The following is a 20,954-nucleotide window of genomic DNA, read 5'->3' as shown; positions in this document are numbered from 1 at the left end:
TTTGATCCCCCTTCAAGGAGACTGAGGGGAGACATCACTGCAGGCACAACTTCCACATAAGAGGGAGAGGAGGGGCAGGCACTGATCTCTGCTCTCAGGGACAGGACCCAGGGAACAGGGAGCTGTGTGCAGGGCCAGGACTTGGATTCAATGATCCTGTGGGTCCCTTCCAGCTCAGGATATTCAGTGGTTTTTAAAAGCCCAGGGACAAGCAGCCTTACTGCGCTTCCAGCCACACACCATGGACTGTCCTGCTCCGAACACCCACCACAGTTTGCTCAGGATGGTTTGGATCAGCACATCCAAAAGATAACCCAAAACACAGCCAAGGATGCTTTGATGGAGGCTTATGAATAATGAAATCACAGAATCATTAAGGCTGGAGAAGTCCTCTAAGATAATGAGGTCCAACCATTAACCCAAAGCAAGCCCTGAGCACACAGGCTCCCATCTCCCAAAATTCAGGCCCAAGGAAGCTCATCCCACCTGCAACACAAATAAACATTAGAGATTCATTTTTGAGGTTAATCTTTTACATTAGCTCATTTTAAAAAGAGGCTTGACAGATTCTACTGATTTCCATATTAAAAGAAGTGTTCTTCCTCTTGGTGACTCCTGGGATCACTGTTTATCAAGAATCTCTGTAAATTCAACATCTCCATCTCTACTAAAAGTTGTATCAATCTAATTATGCTTAAAACCTTGTTAAGCAAATAATTTCTTATGCCAATTAGGTGAGAACATCCCTGATAATCAATTACCCCTATTGATATGCTTGTAAGGCTGCTTGTCAGCTGTTTCCCTAATTACACTGGAAAATCTTGATTTTCCTGAAATACTTCCTAAAAAATTAAGCTATTCCAGAGCAAAATACAGCTCTGTGCACAAAAAAAAAAAAAGGGAAAATAGAAGAGAAATCTCTATTGCTCAGCCAAGTCTGAAATCATATAAATTATCTAAATTCTTGGGATTTGCATGCACTCTCCATTGATTTTCATATACATTTTTTTTATTAATACACTGAACTTATCCAAGCCAAAGTAATGCAATTTCATTTTCCCCGACTTGGAAAATGGAAATGGAAGAGGGTCAATATCCCCATCTGTTTAATAACAAGCTATTACTGAGGGCTGTTTGCTCTGGCCACTCCCATGGGAGGAAATTGAGATGCACATACACACACACTGAGCACCATTTTCCACATTTTGCTGGCACAAACCCAAAGCATCTCAGCTTGCAAGATCCAAGATTTCATTTCAAGGCAGGAATGGGACACCCCAAAGGTATAAAACAGCCTCAGGTGATTCATTCTGGGGATGGAGGATGCCCAGGCACTGACCCCTCTGATGACCCAGCAGGGTTATTCTTCCCAGCAGAATTATTCCCCACTCTGGAAATCAGGTTGGTTCAGAGGTCTCCCACACAACATCCTTGTCCTTAAAGCTGAGTGCTGCTGCCTCAGTGCCAGAAAATAAGAGTGGGAGGAATACAAATTAAAAAACTGAAAGATCTACAGGCCGTGTGTTGGTCTGGCAGAGCACTCAGAAGGGGAACACTCCTGAGATCCCAAAATCCATGGCTACATCCCAACCAAGGGAGAGCCTGCAGAGCCACTTTGATTGCCCAAAGTGGCAGGGGATGACCCAAACAGACACATCCTAAATAGGATCTGGTTGAGGTGGAGCCCCTGAGGGTCTGACCTGTTGTTTATTGTTCTTAAATGTTTTCTGTAAAAAAAATTACAGCTTTAAAACTAGGGCAGTGCGTAGTTTGGGGGGTTGTACACTTCCAGTTAATGAAAATTCAGACTTCAAAAGATAAATACTTCAAAGGGATTACAAAAGAAAAACTTAGACTTTAATCTCCCTAAATAAATAAGCACAGGACGGACTAACGCCCTCTGCAACAGAGCTTCTTAATGTTTTCCACAAACTGAGGCAGGAATGGGTGCCTGGAACTTTGAAAGGGTGGAAGAAGAGGAGCAGGGCACAGGAAAAACCTGTATAAACTTCTGGCAGAGCAATAATTAAACACAATCTCTGCTTTCTGCATGAACCTTGCAGGTCAAGGTGTTGTCATGGCTCTGAAAACCCAAACTCTGCTGCAGATACAAAAAATCAGGTGAATCCACAAGCAGGCTCTGAAGGAACCCCAAGCAGCAAAGCACAGGTAGGACATGAGGAAAAATATGGAACATTTCAGGTCCCCTCTGCCAAAGAATTTCTGGCAACCTGAGTATAAAAAGAGCTTCATCTTCTGGGGGCTGGTGGAGAGATGTGCAACAATGTGTGAATTTCTCATATCTTGAAGTCTAATGAGGCTCTTGGCTTTTAGAAGCAGCAAAGAGAAGTATTAAGCAGCCCAAAGCATGTGAAATAACTTTTTTGGCAGAGGAAGTCCAACCTTTCCACCTCTCCAAGTCCATGTCTGGTGCAGTCAGCATCCCAGAACATTCAGAGCAGCACAAGAACCCAGCAGTTCAACAGCTAAAAACCTAAAATAGCAGCCAAGGTGAGGTGAGACACCACCAGGAGCCAGACAGAGCTGTTGATGTTGATCTTGGCAGAAGACAGGGAAGTGGAGGGAATCTGAGCCACAAACCAAAGGGACAGGCAGGAAAGCACCAAGCTGGTCTGGGACAAGAGGGATGGGAAGGGAGTGTCCTGAGTAAGAGACCCCATGCTCAGGCTTGCTGCCTGAAGAGCCTCTGACAGAGAACATCCTGGGATGCTGGTGTGGTCTGGGTGATGACACCACATCAGCAGGGCTCAAGAGAGACAGCCCAGGTGAGAAAAAGCCAGGAAAAACCATCACAGAAAGAATGAGAAGACAACACAGCTGGATGAGGACAGCACAGCTGGATGCTAAACAAAACCCATGCACCAACAAGGAATTATAATAAGCAACTGAAGAATTAAAAAGGTTAAAGAAGGTTTTTCCTCTCCACAGACTCCAGGAGCTTTGCAATGCTCACCAAGCCTTACCCATTAGCAGCATGTTTATGTGAGAAATTAGGTGGAAACAGAGCTGGGTTTGAACATGCACACCCTGGCTTCCTCTTCAGACAAGCATTCCTCCCTCTCCTGGCTTTCCCTTTCCAAAACAGTCCTGAAGAGCTCCCCATGGATGATGTCAGCTGGCCCTGCCAGGTTTCACCCTCCCTGCAAGGTGCCAGCAGCTGGAGCAGCCAGCAGGGTCCCACATCGCTGCTGAGACCCCTCTGCCCTCCCTCAGACACAGCCCCTGCCAGCCAGCAGGAAAAGAAAATGCACCAACAACCCCAGGAACGCTCATCTGAGAGGGAGCCAAGTGCCTCCACACCCACTGCACACACTTCAATGGAAACAGTAAGGGAGGGGGGAGAAAAGGAAAACAAAACCAGCAAGACTCATTTCCCAATCGATGCCCTGCACATCTGCTGTGCAACTGCTACCCAGAGAATTAGCCATGAATGTCTCTGGCTTAATGAGAGGTGGAAAGTCCTGTTAAATGGATTACAAGCTTGCTATTTCCTATGATTGATTCCTTCCATGTGGCTGCAGGAGACATTATTCACTAGGAAAAAAAGAATTCTTAAGCAGCAGAGGAGCTAAATAAATAAAGAAGAAAATCTTGCTTTGCCTTCCTGAGCAGCCTGGGATAGTGGGTGTCCGTGCCCATGGCAGAGTGTGGAAATGGGTGAGTTTTAGGGTCCATGAGGTAACTGATGAAGACCAGGAGAGGTTCAAGATGCAAATCTGCTTTTCATCACCTCCACCAGAGCACTGTGATCACTTGAAAAACATGGAAACAAAAATGATATTGAAAAAATGAGATGTATGCATCCCCCCACCCCTCCTCCACCCCTGTGGCACAGAAGAGATTTGATTTCTGCCAGAGTAAGACCAACATGCACTTTATCCCTCAGACAGGAGAGTTTCCCTGTCATGAGGAAAAGGAAAACTGCATCCAAGGAAACAAATGGGTAACCAGAGACAGGTTACAGCCCCCCCATTGCAGAGTCACTCAGCTCCAGGTAAATGCCTCTCTTGACTGGGATTCCTGTATCCTGTCAAAAGCTGGTGTTGATCTTTAGGAAGACGTGATTAGGGCCAAAAGGATTTTACTCTGTTCACTGCAGCATAAATCTTTCAGGAGAAAGGAATTTTCTTAAGTGACCTGGCAAGCAGTTGCATCAGTCTTAAATGCTCCTTGCTTTCCCAAAAGCATCTCCACATGCAGGCTAAGGTCACCCTGACACTAGGAGGGATGGGGAGAGGGTGAAGTCAGGAAGGGACCCGCCCTCCATCCTCAGGGTCAGTCCCAGAGTGAGCAGAGGAGGCTCACAGACATTTCCAGCTCCTGCCTGGACAGTCCTGCTCTGAAAACACAAAAACAAGGCTCCACCTGCCAGCTACATCAGCTCCTATCTTGTTTTCCTTATGGAAAGGCCCAGTCATGAGGGATTCACAAACTCATTTAGTGATGCAAACCCAAGGCCTATTAGCCCAAGTGCTTTCAGTCATTTTTGAGACCTTTTAACAGGATGAGCATTGATTCTCTGAGCATTAACTCACGGTGTCCTGGTGCCCTTTTTCCAGCACCAGTGAACTCTTCCAGACAGTCACCACTGGCACATTACCAGCAAAATGATGTTGTCAATATAACCAGGGTTAGAGTGACACAGGGACACCTGCAGACATCTGTAAGGTGCTCATGTCCTCTCACAGGCTGCCCAGAGAAGCTGTGGCTGCCCCAGTCTTGGAATTGTTCAAGCTTGGATGGGTTTGGAGCAGCCTGGGATAGTGGAAGTTGTCCCTGCCCATGGCAGGGGTGGGACTGGGCGAGTTTTAAGGTCCCCTCCAGCCCAAACCATTCTGGGATTGGCATCAAAGGTATCCAAAACAAACCTTTGGGGGGTTAGGATGGGCCTGGGGGTTGGAGATGCTGGCACAAAGCTCTCTCCAGCTGGGATTCCTCAAAGCACTCATCCCATTGAGGTCATGATTTATGACCCTCAGCCCCGTGCTCCAGAGAACACGAATGAGGCAAGACCCCCAAGGGTCCATTAATCCATAGCATTTTGGTGGGAATTGCTTCCAGCCCAGAGCAGTTTATCCAAACATCTGGAGCAGCTAAATCCCACAGGAGCCCAGAGGCCAGGATGCAACAGCATTTCTGTCTCCTTCTCTGCAGCACTCCAAGCTTTCTAGGAAAAGGCCTAGGAAAAAGGACAAGCTGGAAGTTCATTTTTTTTAAGTAGCTCTGTGATGTCAGAGGAGCAAAAACAAATACCCAAGAGACATGGAGCATGGCAGGGTGCTCAGCAGAACTGGATCAACACTAGCTATGCAAACACCCCTCAGTCAGTGAGGCTGACCACAGGGAACACATCCATCCACTCAATGACCTTCCCTGTTCATCCCAGAGACACATCCACGGCACCAGGAGACCAGGACACCACTCAAGGCAGATCTTCGAGCACCACACAAGCCAAGAACTCCAGAAAAAGGCTTCCTGAACATATTTTGATTAGTCAGCCCTAGGCAAGCATGAGAAAAATGAAATTTTCAAGGCAACACTTGCTCTGAAGACAGAACCCCCTGCCCAGCTGGGTCAGGCATCTCCCACCTGGAATACAGACCAAAAAGCAGCCACACAGGGAAGCAGAGAAGAACAGAAGAACTTCCCAGAGCACAGAACTCCCACAGAAAAGCTAGTATTATTGTTGTTAGTCTCATACACAGTTAAAAGATTCCCAGGAAAATTAGCCCATGGAACTTGAAAGGGCAAGCCAGCTGCACACAAACACAGCATTTCCAGGATTAAATGGCTTTTATCCCACTTCCAGAAAGCCACTCTGGGTTTTCATCCCATCAGATTAAGATCCTGCCTCGAGAGCAACTAGTGTCTGGGTAGGAGACAAGCAGCTTTCCCTCCATGAGCCAAGATATCTTTATTTCCAGCTTATTTTCCTACCAAAACACAGTGGGATTGCACAAGTGCCTCTGTTCCCATTCCTTGCTTTCTCCTACCTTTCCTTCCCTCCCCAGGCAGCGATTCCCTGGAGCTCCAGCCTCTTCCAGCCCAGCTGGAATGCTCGCCAAGAGTTGCTGCTGGGTGAGGAAAGATCAAATAAACCTCCCCCCAAAGGAAGAGCAGTTCTAGCCCAGCCTGCTGTCAAAGACTAATCAGCAAGTACAGCTGGAGAGGGGAAAGGATGGAAGTGGGAAGATTAAAGATTAGAAATAAGTCCCAAAGAAACCAGACTGCACTTGCTCTTGAGTAAATATTTTTTGGTTAAGTAGGAAAACATCAAGAGCGTTGAATAATTGACTTCACACTCAATAATTCGCTGGCCAAGCCAGTTCCTGCCACTGTTTTGAACAGACTGAAAAGGTCCTGAAAAATACGGGGATGTTCATCAAATTAAGAGAGAGCACCAAATACCCAAAAAAAGATTGCTGCAAGTGGGAAATTTCAGCAAGAAATTTCAGGATTAGGCTATATAAGCATTAGAAGCAAATAAAACAACAACAAACAAACCCAAATAAACAAAAACAACAGCAAAACCAAACCCAAAGGAAACAAAAAAGAACACCAGTAATATCCTTCTTTTTGCTGGAACAGTTCTTAGACATTACTGAAACTCAAGGGCAAATCAACTTTAAAATTGCTGTTCCCTGGATGAGTACACCAGGGTTTAAAGCCACCAGTATCCAGACTGGACAAAGCAGAATTCCACAGGAAAAGAGATGGCCAGGAAATTGAGAAATGAAAGATAGAGAGGTGGAGGGGTTTTCATTTTCCTGAAAAAGTGAAAATTTCCAGACTAGTAAAGCATAACTGGGTGCAGAAAATAGAAGGAATCTCTTTTTTTCTACATGAAAGCAGAAGGAAATGGCACAAAAATCACCAGGTGAATCTGTCATAAGGAAGTGGGGGAAAAAGAGAAAGGCAATTGGGAAAGAGGGGAGAGTCAAGTCATTGTTCCCAAATCTGGCAGTGTAGCTCTTTGTCCATTTTCAACTGAAGAGAGGAATCCATGGAAGTCTTCAAGGGCAAGATGGACTTGGAGCAACCCTGGTCTAGCCAAAGATACAAAAAAGGATCTGGTTGAAAGAAGATGGTTTTAAGGTCTGCTCCAACCCACCCCATTCCATGATCCTCTAAATCTGAACATTCCTTCTGCTTCACCACTGCATCCAGTGCCAGGCCTCCCATTTCCCCTGCACCCCTGGGATGGGAGCATCCTGGTCTAGCTGAGGCTTGGCCAGAACTTGTGGAGTTGTTTTTGTCCTCCCCAGCCAGGACATAATTTATAAACATCACAGCTATCCTCACATCAAGATTAGGGTTTGTCTGGCTCAGGGCTCATGTGATTCCCTTGAATTTCTGTCAAACTCCTGATTATTACCTCCAGCAGGTTCTCCTTCACTCCCTGGAGCCTGATGCTATTTTTGGATTCTCTGGGTTTATCAGCAATCTTTCACCAGTGTGCTTTTTTTATTTCCCCTCCCCATCCCAGCTCTCTCTTAAGCTGGTTTAGAACAGTTATGTAAGAGTCCTCCAGGGTTACAAGGGGAAGGAGGCACTTTCCTCCCTGACCTCAATCCTGGCATGATCAGCACCTCTTCCAGACCTTTACCAACCCCAGCCTTACTGAAACTCCTTATTTCAGAGACAGAAACCACACCTTTCACCTTCCAAAACCATTATTTGAAGCATTAGGTCACAGCATTTACCCAAGCAGGCTGTGATTTTATTATTTTTATCTCTAAGGGGAGAAAACTTTGCAACTGCTAGAAAACACTTTTTTTAACCAATTCTTGATTTAATTTTGTGTATCCACAGGCTCAGACCCCTCGGCTCACACTCTTTTGATGCAGAGTGGGGGTGTGGTGGTTCCTGCTCATCCTCCATCCAGTACTTCTGGAGTCAGCCTGCACATCCTTCAACATCACACCAGGCTCTGGCAACCCACAGGATCCAAGTTCCAAGGTTATTCCTGAGCTCCCTCCCAAGCTGAACTATTTATTCTGTGACCCTTTAGAAGCAGGAATCACTTGGCCAAACTGCTGCAAGTCACCATCTCCTCCCTCTTTAATCCTGGCTATTCAATTCCAGATTCTAAGGGAATTTTACACATCCCAGCAAGCTGGGGGGCTTGGGCCATGCTGCTTTCCAAGAAGGTTCATTTCTCTCTTCAGCAACTGCAAGTTTCTGAGGAACCTGTGAGACTTCAGGTCCTCAGCCCCTGGCTTGGCTCATCCTAAGCAGTACTTAGAGGGGGAGGACATGTTCACTGAGCTAAAAACACACTGTCCCAGTATTTCCAGTAAAATCCTCTACAATTCCAGGTATTCTCAAATGGACTTGTTTTCTGTTCACCCTTCTGCCAAGCTCCTAAGGAATTCAAAATTTCTCTTTTTTTTTTTTTTGTGCCAGTTTGTGTGGACTGACTGAAGCCCTAAAGAAACCTTCCCTTTTTGTTTTGGCAGACAGCTGACACCACCTGCTTCCAGCAGCAGGGCTGAGTTTCTATTCCAGGGATGTTACCCAAGTGCTTTCCTCACACACCACCCACGATTGGGTCCCCAAATCTGTCGGGCTTCACAAAACCCCCGCGGAGCGCGGAGGCGGCTCCGTGTCTCGTCTGGCTCCGTCTCTCAGGAGGCTGTTTCACAGCTTAAGGACATTTCCACCCCCACACCAGGTCACCTCTGCCACCCAACACCTGCTCAGCCCCCAGGTGTGAAGCCACAGCTCCAGAAGTCTCTCCCTGCAACAGGCAGCTCAGGTTTTGCAGGGATTTGAGAGCGATTCCTCTTCAATATCTCCATCATTTCAACAAAAGGCATTTTAAACACCAGCTTTTGAATGTTTTCTCCCCAACTAATGTGGCTGATCCCAGCCCCACATCCAGCCAACACCACAGCACAGCTGCTGGAGGTCACACCATGAAACTCCTGTGCTGGAGAAAGCTCAACCAATCCAACAATCCCAAAATTCCAGCAAAGGTGGATGCCAGGAAAGAGGTACAGAGGAGATGCTCCAGGGCTGGAGCCAGGCTGGGAGAGCTGGGGGTGCTCACCTGGACAGGAGAAGGCTCCAGGGAGAGCTCAGAGCCCTTCCAGGGCCTGAAGGGGCTCCAGGAGAGCTGGAGAAGGACTGGGGACAAGGCATGGAGGGACAGAACACAGGGAATGGCTTCCACTGCCAGAGGGCAGGGATGTATGGGATATTGAGAAGGAATTCCTGGCTGTGAGGGTGGTGAGGGGCTGGCACAGGGTGCCCAGAGAAGCTGTGGCTGCCCCTGGATCCCTGGCAGTGCCCAAGGCCAGGCTGGACAGGGCTTGGAGCAGCCTGGGATAATGGAAGGTGTCCCTGCCATGGCAGGGTTGGCACTGGATGATCTCGAAGTTCCCTTCCAACCCAAACCCTTCCATGAACCTGTTTAAAACTTCCAACCTCGCTTTAGTCTCTCCACACCACAAACCACGGGCTTGAGGTTCTTCTCTGGGAAAGTTTCCAAAAAAGAAAAGGCTGCTCAGCTTTCAGACAGGAACAGCCAGTGGTTAGGCCAGGGAAACACTTTTGCTTTCTTCTGGAGTAAGATCAAAAGAGCTGATCTGACCCTCAAGCTGGGAAATCCCAACCCTGCTCTCACCTCAGCTTCCCCAGTTCCTGTTCCCCGGTCAGAGACTTCAGGAGCAGGACAAGATGCAGAATAATGGGATTCTTCATCAAGATAAGGAGAGAAGGGTGGAGATCCAGGATTATATTCATATTTTTATTTATATTTTTTCATTATTACAGTTTTTTCTCCTCCATCATGGGGCATAATGCTCTCCACAAGAGTTTCTCACCACTGAGCTCTTTATTTTTAGTTTGGCAGCCAGAAGTCACTTTCAGAATCCATAAATTGTGTTCAGGATCATCCCCATCTTTGTATTCTGACAAGCCTGAATTTTTGCTTTAAGTTACAGGGTAGTTTATTAGTCCAAAGGATTTCCAGCTCCACTTATTACCTGCTAGGAGCTGAGCTGACACCCATTCATCATCCCCTCACTTACAAGAACAAGACTGCACAAGGAAGCCAAAGCTCACATCGATTTCCTGCTAAAATCAGGTCCTAGAGACAGAAAAGGTTTCATTGTGCATTTTCATCTTGCTGGGCTTTGAAATTCTGCTCATGAGATAAGCACAAGGTGGCCAAGGCTTCACCACACAGCAGCTCCAGCATTTTTGCCTGTTGTTACCCACAGACAGGAGATCCCAGATCCAGGCAGAGGATGGCAGGTTCAGGTCTAGATTTAGTTTAAGGCAGAGGATAACTGGTTAAACCCCACCTGGAGGTGAAGAGCAGGTCAGATACAGCACAGCCCAAGAAAAGCTCTTCATGGAGACAGGAATGTCAGTGAAGGATAACAAGACTTTTGCAGCACTCTGGTTTGACCACAGCATGATCCAGGGATTCCAGCCACATCCCACATTTCCAAAAACAACAGTCAGCTCCCCATTTTGGTCACCAAAACCAGGAACATACAATGGAGACAGGAATAATACAGCCCAAAATCCAAGGGGAATAACAGGACATCCACAGGATTAATGCAAACAGCAGGTACAGGAGGAAACAAAGAAATCAAGTGATTTCACTGCATCTCCCAAATCTACCCTCCAATAAAGTTAATCCAAATTAAAAACAGGGTTTAACTTAGAAGTTAAGCCCAAAAATTTGGATTTAACTTGAAAAAGACTCAACCTTCTGTTTACTTCCACTCAGCCTTCCCACTGTCAAGGCTTGAACACACCAAAGCCCCAAGGAAAGAGATCAAACAGCAAAGGCAGGACGGGGAAAAGCTCAACTCCCAAAAGATCATCCCTGTGCACATCCCCCTCAGAGCTGCTGACAGTTTTTGGCAGCTCAAGGGGGCACAGAGGGAACAGTCATGACAATTCCTGCTCTTTGCACAAGCCTCAGACAGATCCAGGTGGCAGCTCCACCAGCACAAAGCACACACAGCAGAAACAGCCTGAAATCTCCTCAGGAAAAGAGAATTTTTAGATAAAAACATGTACTTGTTATAAAAAAACACAAAGCAAAATCTCAGTGAAGTATTTAAAAATACTTTTAAAGTACTACTTTAAAAATAAAGTGGAAATGCATTGAAATAATGATTGTGTCACAGCAATTCTGTCACTTTTACCCATCCACCTGCCTTCAGACCACACAATTTGCTTTATTTCACACTGACAGTAATGCACATGAAGCCTCTGGGGGATTTAACCACAAAAGCCCAAATCAAAAATCACCTCCACAGATGGAGAAGGACCAGAATCGTGCAGCAGGTCTGTCTTGCCACCACCCTCTGGAAAAATCACTCAGTCTCAGGATGTTACATTCACTTTTTTTGCCAGATTACTGAAAAATCTGCCAGAGATGCTGAATCACACGTGAATCATCATGGAATTGTTTGGGTTTAGAGAAATATTAAATCTCACCCAGCCCCACCCTGGACACCTTCCACTATCCCAGGTTGCTCCAAGCCCCATCCAACCCAGCCTTGGACACTTCCAGGGATGTGGGGGCAGCCACAACTTTCCTGTCCCATCCCAACAGACATCATCTGGCTCATCACAGCACAATTTTTTTTTCACACTGCACAAAACCATGCCAAAATCCTCCTTGCCTGCCCTGCAGCAACGCTTGGATGCTTCTCTGGTTGCCACAATCCTTCTGTGCTCCCCCACCCAATCAGGACATTGCAAAACAGAAAAAAGAAAGAAAACAAAAAAAAAAACTCATACAGAGAAGCAGTGAAAAGAAATCTCACCATCCCAGTCTGCAGCACAGATGATTTCACCCCAATTACTCGCTCTTGTCATGCAAAATAAGAACTACAGGAGAAAATTCAACTCCTGATCCAGACAACACAGCAGTCAAAAATGAAGACGCTGCCCCAAGCACTTCTTTCAGAATTTTACATGCTGGGATCAGTCTGTCAGCATGTGAGTAGTCTCCCAGAAGTCTTGTTGGAAGGAAGACTGATATCAAAGACCAATTATACATCTGAATTTGAGTCTTCACCCTCTGATTCAGGGGAGCCCAAGGAACACACAGTACAGGAACAAAGGGTTTAAATGGGGGGGGAGGAAAAAATGTCCAAGTTATGCAGAGAATCCAGTCAAAGAATGCAAATTCTGACCTAGTTCTCCCTCCTGACTGGGAGAGGGCACGAGGCAGCTGCTACTGCTGCTCTGCCAGGCCAGGAGAGGAGCAGCAGCCCTGCCAGACCCGCTGCAGCCATGCCTCACCTGGAGGCAGCAAGGTGATGGCCACCACCCTTCTGCCCAGGCAACAAGGCCACAACCCCCCAGCCCAGCAGCACCAGCTTCCAGGGAGCTGGGAGGGCTGGAACCTTGCCACAGCCTCCCTCCAAAGCAGTCCCCAGGATGGGGAGGGAACAGGGACAGAGCACAGAGGGCATGGATGTACGGGGTTGGGCAGCAATTCCAGCTGACACCCATGGAAAGCCAGAGTCTCCAGCAGGGCCATCCACTGTCCCAGGGCAAGGCAAACTCCAGAAGGGATGAACAGCCAGCCAGGAGAGGGAGTTTGGCTCAGCAGCCCCTCCAGCAGAGGAGGATTCCCAGTTTTATCAGCCAGGACTCTCAGCCACACCTTCACGAGCTGCCTGCTCAGGAGCCACTGACCTTCTGCAGGAAAATCCTGTCCTTCAGCTGCTCCTCAGCCCAGCAGGGTGGAGCACAGTCTGCCCAGTTCCTGAGCCCAACTGGAACCAGTGGCAAGACTCACCCAGTCCTTTCCATCTCAGAAGGGTCAAGTTTTCCATGCACTCCCAAAAACAGAGTGACCTCCAGGAGCCACGAGAAGTCTTCCTTCCAGAATTTTCTAGAGGAGAAAGCCTTTCAGGTGTCAAAAACCCATCTGATCTCACACAGGACAGGAGCTGACCCAGCTTAGGTCAGAGAGTCAAAGATGTGTCACTGCAAAAGGTTTTTATTGAAGCACTGAGTTGTGTCAGCACAAGGTGGCAAAGAATAAAAGCAGCCAAAAAGAGGAGCCATCAATGTCACCCCAAGCAGAGATCCAGCTCATTTCCCAGTCATCTCCATCCAGGAGCAGCCTGGGCTAGTGAAAGTGTCCCTGCCCATGCCAGGGGGTGGATGGAATGAGAAGGTCTTTAAGGTCCTTTCCAACCCAAATTACTACATGGCTGTAAAACTGTCTCCAGTGATGAATTTCCATAGAAACGCTGAATTTTCATTAGTGCTTAGCATGCAATTCCTGTAATATATTATACACATTCATCTTCTAATGATGCAGTCTAAGGTATAGGATCCAGCATCCCCCAAACCTCCTCTTGGTATAAATGCAATTATAGACAGAGCCATAAAATCCTTGCTGCACTGGCCAGGAATTGAAATTTCTGTCCAAAGCCTGCTGCAAACTCTGATTATAGAGAAAGCTTTGTTCAGCCAGTCTCCTTCTTTTCCCTTAGGAAACCTGTATGTCAAAAGACCAATAAATGCTGGTAATTTATTATGTGGAAAGACAGAACTGAGATCTAAGCTGAGTTTATGTTTGAAATGGTCACAGAGCCCTGGGATGGCAAACCAGAATTGTTGCTCTCTGTTTATACACACATAAATACCCAGGGATGAAAAAATGTCAAGGAGAGAAGAATTATCAGCACCACAGGAGCATGGGGCAGAAAAATGTGGTTTGGATTTAAAGGTACTTCAGGGATTGTACTGCAAGAAAATTTAAAAATCAATGAAAAAATTATAAAGAATAAGATCATTTCAATTTGCAGTGCTGTTTATCAGCACTGATTAAGCAGAGATTTGTTTTATCCTAAAGGAGAGCAGGTGAATCACTACAAGACTTTAAAATTCTTCTCCACCATTCACAGATTCCATACCCTGAGCTCTGGAAGAGTGTGTGGTATAATTTTGATGTTTAAATAAACAAAAAATACAGACAATGTTTGGGTTTCTTCCAGCCTCTCAAACATCCAGGAACTCCTGCAGCAGGGTCAGGATGTGGAATCCTGCTCATCACCACCTATGGAGATATCCAAAGCACACCCTGCCAGGTGATTCCTCACTTCCCTCTGGCCTCTCCCTGGGGTTTGGAATATTCCAACACCTCCTGAATAACTCCCTTGTCCTTGCCTTTTCTGTGCAGCTGCAGGCAGGGAAACTTTGTCCAGCTCCATGGGATGCAGATTACAAAAATCTCCCCCATTTTACAGAAAAGAAGAGCAGGAATATTAAATAAAACACTGTATCTTTTCCACCAAAACCAGACTGTAAACAGCCTGAGGGTTCAGACAAGTACCTGGGATGTGGAAGAGACTTTCAAACCTGATTCCTTCCTCCCACATCCCAGGTGAGCTTCCTGCTAATCCATGAACAGATTTCCTACACAAGCCAAGGGGAAGGCTTGTGCAGGATGGAGTCCCCAGGCACTTTCAGCCCCTGTCTCTTTGGGTTAGACACAAGCAGGGAAAAAAGCACAGGGTGACTTTGACTGGTATACCCACAAACTTTGTGTCATTTCTAAACTGAGGGGAGAGATTTGAGATTAGATATTGGCAAGAACTTCCTCCCTATGAGGGGAGGTGAGAGCCTGGCAAAGGGTGCCCAGAGCAGCTGTGGCTGCCCCTGGATCCCTGGAAGTGCCCAAGGTCAGGCTGGATCAGCCTGGGATAGTGGAAAGTGTCCTACCCATGGAAATGGATGAGCTTTAAGGTCTCTCCAAATCCAAACCTTGCAACATGTTCTGAAAAAAAAAAAAAAAAAAAAAACCTACACATTGCTACAAAGCAGGTTTTACAAGAGGCCAGAAAGAGGAAGAAGTCAAAGCTGTGATTTATAGAGATGGTGTTTTATGTGCACACACTGGACAGGGGAGGGGATAAATTAGCACCAACAGCCCAAGCTGACACATCTTTGCTACCATCACCTCTGGGACAGGGATCCAACCACAACAACAGACAGTGTGACTCCAGCCCAGCGTCTGTGGGTGTGCCAGCCCCGGTGATTAACTCACAGATGTTAATTACAGGATGTAAACAGTGCCCTCACCTGACCCACAGCCAGGTCAGGCATTGGCAGCCCAGGCAGTGCCCTGATGGCTGCACATGTGCCAGGTCTGGCAGAGCCAGGGCAGTCCCTCCCTGCTGGGGCTGCCCAAGGCCAGGTTGGATGGGCTTGGAGCAAGCTGGGATAGTGGAAGGTGTCCCAGCTCATGGCAGGGATGGAACTGGATGATGTTCAAAGGCCCATTCCAACCCCAAGTGTTCTGTTATTCTCTGATCCCTGAGCCAGTTCTATCCACAGACTCCACAGAAGGTGGTGCTTCGCTCACCACAAGATTCTTTAACTCTTTCAAAGTTTCCTGTGCCACAAAAGCCCTGCTGCTGTCAGTGAGATATTTAACAAAAAGGAGCCCTCAGGCAACAACCTGCAAGGGCTGCCAGTCTGGGAGCAAGGAAACCAACCCTGGCAGCTCAGCACGTGTCACCCTGACCTTCTGCTGCTCAGGAACAGCATTCCTCCCGAGGCACAACGAGATAACACAGGGACAAGGGCACTGCAGAAGTTATTCCTGATAAACACTCGATCAACGTCTTTTTCTTGCTGTAATCTTCCCCAAATTCTTGTTGGTTTTTAATCTAAATTCCTCAGAGGAGAGCAAATCCCACCAGTCCAGGAGATACCTGACTCTGGTAGTGAATAAACCAATGTAGAGTTTTACAAACACATGCTGAGTTTTTCCACCAAAGGAAAAGCAAACAAACACTCTCCAATCTCCCAGGAAGTTTGTTCTCGTGTTAGCTTTCCTCCAACCTTTCTGTAGGCAGCTTTTAAAACATATGAAAAGCCCTGTTTCATGTTAAATTCATAACCAGGGGGCAGAGGACATGAAGCAGAGGATTCCCAGGCTGCTTTTTGAGTTGCAAACACTTAGAGGAGCAGATGAGCTCAAGCGTGGAGAGATGATGGTGATGGGTTGAGTATCCCACATGGGGCATCCCTGACACACATCCCAAAGGGCTGGGAAAGTCTCAGGGCCAAAAGGACTTAGAAGAGTGGAATTGTTGGGGTTGGAAGGGACCTCAAAGTTCACCCACGGGCAGGAGCACCTTCCACTATCCCACATTGCTCCAAGCTCCATCCAGTTTGTGCCAGCACAAACCATCACAGCCAAGCCTGTCTGAGCTCAACTCAAATGATGGGTCCTTCCCAAATCTGTGATTCTGGGACCATTCCAGAGGTGTTGCCAGCACACCTGTGGGTTTCTGAAGCACCCCCCTCCCTTTCCAAAAGTTCAGTTTAAAAACTGTTTTCCCCCTGATTTCCCCCACAGGATGCACCACAAGCTACCAAGCTCCCCTCAGATCAAACGTGCTGGGCACAGTTAATCTGCCTATCCTTAGCCAGCCAGGCTCCACTCTGCAAACACTGCATTACTGTGGATCAGCCAGAGCAGCACACAGCCAGGCCACCCTCAGCTGTCACCTCAGGGGCACCTGGCTCGTGCCAGCACTCTGCAGGGCACAGCACAGAACAGAGATGCTCCTGATCCAGGATGAAGGAGTCTTTGCATGAGGTACCCGTGGCATCACAGCCCTCCAGCAGCTCTCTAGGGACTGCAGAAACTGGTTTGGAACACAAAACTAAAAAAATAATTGAAAAAGCAAAACACAGAGTAAGAATTTGGGGGTCATTTTAAGCACCAGAGAAATTTCAGTTTTCCCTCGGCGCTTTCACAGGCGGCCGCGTTCAGCCGTGGCTAATCTCTGCTCAGACACTCTCTGGGGACACTGATTGTGAGTAAGCCCAGGGATTAAAGGGGGTTAGCCAGAGGGCCAAGGGCAGCCTGAACAAACAGGAGCTGGACCACAGTCACTGCAGCCCCACAGACCTGCCCCAGCCAAGGAATCCAGTCCCCATGCCAAGGATAGGATAAAGGTTCTCCACAGCCTCCAGCAGCACCACCTAAGGTAGCATCCCTGGGGACCAAACCAGGGACAGGACAGGAGCCAAAAACTCCCCATCAGAGGCAAGGAGCCTCCTGGAGTCTTCACACAGCTCCACCAAGAGCAGCAGGTCCAACACAGCGACCACACAGCTCCAAGGCATAAATCTTGATAACAATCACAATCTCTTAAAGCTTAAATGATTCCATACTAGGAAGAGCAAGTTTCCTGGATTTTTAGTGGGTGTCTGCTTTTAAGATCAAATTCCAACAAGATTTATTGCAAAAATAAAAAATAAGTTGCATTTAAACAGAATCATTAAGGGAAAGGCCTCTAAGACTGAGTCCAACTCTTAACCAGCAGCACAGTGTTGTCCCCATGTGCCACAAATCCACACACTTTCTGAGCACTTCCAGGGGCTGTGATTCCACCATTCCCCTGTTCAGCCTGCCCCAATGCCTGACTGCTCCTCTAGGGAAGGAATTCTTCCTCACATCCAACCTAAACTTCCCCCAGCACTTCCTCCCATCCTGTCACTTGTTATGTTTGGGACACAAGTACCACACAGCCAGTGCAAGAGGTCTCCAAGCAATTGGAGGCTGGAGATATTTATCTGTTAACTCAATTTCTCTGCTCCTTCCTACACCTCTTGAACACTTTCCAATTGTCCCTTCCCTGGGGCAAGAAAATAAAAAGGGCACAAGAGAAGTGCAAACAACTTCTGCAGAGTCAGCAGCGAGTTCTGGCACCTAAACCAGATGGATTTGTTTTCTTCTGAGGAATTGGAAAGGAAGGAAGAGGATCAGTGCTTCAGAAAATCAGCACTGCCGCAGCTGGATCTGTGGAGCATTGCTGATCCAAAGCAGGCTCCAGCAATCCAGGGGTTGCTGCAGATTTATTTGCCATTTCTGGACATTTCCAGTGATGTTAACCCTTAGAGAAAAAGTTTTTGTGCAGGTGCAGCGCTTAAAAGAGCACCCAGTACTCCACAGGACCCCCAAATTTCTGCCATCTTCCTCCAGCAAGGAATGTCACAGGGAACATCACTCTGAGAGTTATGGTCTCCCAAGAGGAGGGAAGGAGGAATCTCACCCTGCTTCCCAGAAGTCAGCCAAGGGCCCCAGACCCTCCACATGGCCAGCACCAGGTCAGCACTTCAGTGTTTGGCCCCCTGCTAAAGTGATTCACCATTTCCTCCAGATTCCCTTTAAAACTGCTCCCAGAAACAACTTCATTATTTAGTATCTTGTTTAAAAGCAACAATAAGCAATCACAGAGAAGAACCCAACAGTTCTACAGCAGCCACCACAAACCCAGTTCCCACAGCATCCCCATCACTCCTGTGCTTCCCTCAATGAGCTCTCAGTGCAAAAAGTCCTTTGTGCAACCACTCTTGTCCCTCTGGGACAGCATCAAACAGTTTGGACACTATTTAAACACTGACTAAAAATACAGTTGGCTTTGGACCAGATGCAGGTAAAGCCTCAGTGACTGGGACACAGCAAGGACAGATGCTCAGGTCACACTGGGTTAGGGTTTTAGCAGCTGTCAAGTCAGCAGCACCTCCAGGCAGCTGTCCAGTCAATAATCATTTCAGATATTACCTGCAATTCCTAACCACAGGCTGTGAAAAGGGCAAAGAAAGGAGTTTTTTTCAGACTTCCATGCAAGAAGGTCCTTTACCACTGCCCAAGGGAACGAGGATTTCAATATCCACCACAGGCTTCTCCAGGCTTCTATTTAATCCTGAAGTCCCAGGTTTCCATCAGAGTGCCTCTCACAAGTTCAGACTGTTAATTACTGTGTTTATAGTGGGTGTTGGCCTTATCAGCAGGATGACTGTCTTGGTTCTGCTGAAGCATGATATAATCCCTTAAAATCAGGTTCTCATCGACTGTTGTTTCATTAGACCACGTGATTTCCACCAAACCAGAGAGGGCAGAACCTCCCAGCCTGCTGCTGCCTTTCCCAGTTCCCTCCATGAGCCATCCAAAGGCTGTCATGGAACATTCACCCAACTGCCTTTCCTCTTCCCCCCAGCACAAATCACCAACAGCTCCCTGCAGGAAGCTCTTCTGATAAAAGCTGGAAGGACCTGGAAGCTCTTGTCTGGAGTCTGGGGATACTTTCCAAAAGAAATAGCTCAGAATGGAATTACTGCAGAATCAGGTGGTTACTTACATCCTTAAGCCTGGACTCTCCAATGGTTCATTATTCCTGCATGTGGTACATGGAATTGTTCTGTTCTAACTTAATCCATGTGCCCACATGAAGTGGAGAGATCAGCATCCCTCCCATGCTGCTCTGTCCAGGCCTGGTTTATGACAGATTTTCCTTGGAAATGATCCTGAAGAACAAACCCAATTTTATCTCTTGAAGACTTCCAGGAACGGGGCAGCCACAGCTTCTTTGCACAACCTGTGCCAGGGCCCAACCATTGTCTTGGGATTCTTGGGCATTGAAAAATAAAATCAATTTTTAAAAGTAAATCTCGTCTCCCAAAATGGATGCATTTGAAAAGGTCTGAGATTAGACTTTGCAGTCCCATGTCTCTGGCAGTAGAACCAGGAATCACTGAGGTTGGAAAAGTCCTCCAGGATCATGGACTCATTAACCCAGCCCTGCCAAGTTCAAGGCTGAAGGCAGAATTTGTTTTGACACAATTCCCTCCATCAGCACTAAAACATCTGGTTTTGGTCACCCTGTGATGAGGATCTGGGCAGAAATTACAAAGAGAAATAAGAGAGCTGAGCAGGACAAAGGAAGGTAAAGCAGAGACTAAATCTGAGCCCATCCATCATCACCAGGAGAGCTTCCCACAATGGGGAGGAAGGGGAAGGAAGAGAGTCAGCCACGGGGAACAATTGCTCCAAGGAAGGGGAAGCAGCATTGTTTGAGAGATTTAACAGAAAAGCATATAAACCAATCCCCCATCCCTAAAACAAAAAGGAAAGAAAAAACATTCCCATAGTCTTTGGGAAGGCTCAGCCCCACCTTGACATCACACCTCACTCTGAGCCAGAAGGGAAGAGAAGCTGCTTTGTTTGATTTTTTTCCCCTCAAGCTGCATTATCTGCCTTTTTCCCCAGGAAGGAAACCTTCCACACTCCCCTTCCCCTCCAATCTGCAAAGGCTGAGCCTGGCTCCTTATTCCAGCTCCCAGGAGCCCTGACAGTGCAAGGAAATGGGAGCAAAACACAGCAGCTCCCCACTGGGCCAGGAACTCAATCCTGGGATAGCAGGAGCTTCCATGGGAAAGCAAGCAGGCCCTTTCACTGAGACAATTCCTCTCTTCCCAGCAGGGAAGACCCAAGGGACAGGCAGGAGAGACAGGGCTGTGCACATCCTACGTGGAAATGATGAATGTCCTTGCTCCATCTCACTTATCTCCAAGCTTCCCTGCTGTAACATGATTGCAGCTGCATTTTACTCCACTTAAGCCTTTCCCAAAATACCTGTGCTGCTTTGAGGTACTCCTTCCTCTCATCAGAAGCTCTGCAGAAATTAAATCCTATTAGTGCAGAAGTCTCATGCCATAACTGTGACATTCTGGGGATTTTCAGTGGCAGGCTCAGCAAAAACCTTACCAGAGGAGAAGTCCTTCAAATGCCAGACATCCAAGAAATCTGAGGCCTCAAAGCTTCTTTATGTGCACAGGATTTAGTGCTAATCCCAAAGCTCCCCAGCCCTTCACTGCTGCATCTCAGCTCTGTGCTCTGCCCCATCCCAACCTCCAGCAGCTCCCCTACCTTGGATCACTCGTGTCCCATCCCTGGCAGGGTCCAAGGCCAGGCTGGACAGGGCTTGGAGCAGCCTGGACTAGAGGAAGGTGTCCCTGCCCATGGCAGGGGTGGCACTGGATGATTTCAAGTTCCCTTCAACCTAAACCAGTCTGTGATTCCATGATTCCTAATCCCTCAACGTGGAGGATTTTAAAGGATCCCAAATGCTGCAGGAGCA

General features: G+C 47.3%; 1 protein-coding gene across 2 annotated transcripts in view; it reads right to left on the bottom strand.

Moving 5' to 3' along the window:
* The window catches only part of GDPD5 (glycerophosphodiester phosphodiesterase domain containing 5), a 91,988-nt gene that overhangs the window by 57,445 nt on the left and 13,589 nt on the right, over positions 1–20,954 (bottom strand). The gene's annotated exons all lie outside the window — the stretch shown is intronic.

Source organism: Catharus ustulatus, chromosome 2 (assembly GCF_009819885.2).
Source record: "Catharus ustulatus isolate bCatUst1 chromosome 2, bCatUst1.pri.v2, whole genome shotgun sequence".
Lineage (NCBI taxonomy): Eukaryota > Metazoa > Chordata > Aves > Passeriformes > Turdidae > Catharus > Catharus ustulatus.
This window is presented reverse-complemented; position numbering and strand designations above follow the sequence as displayed.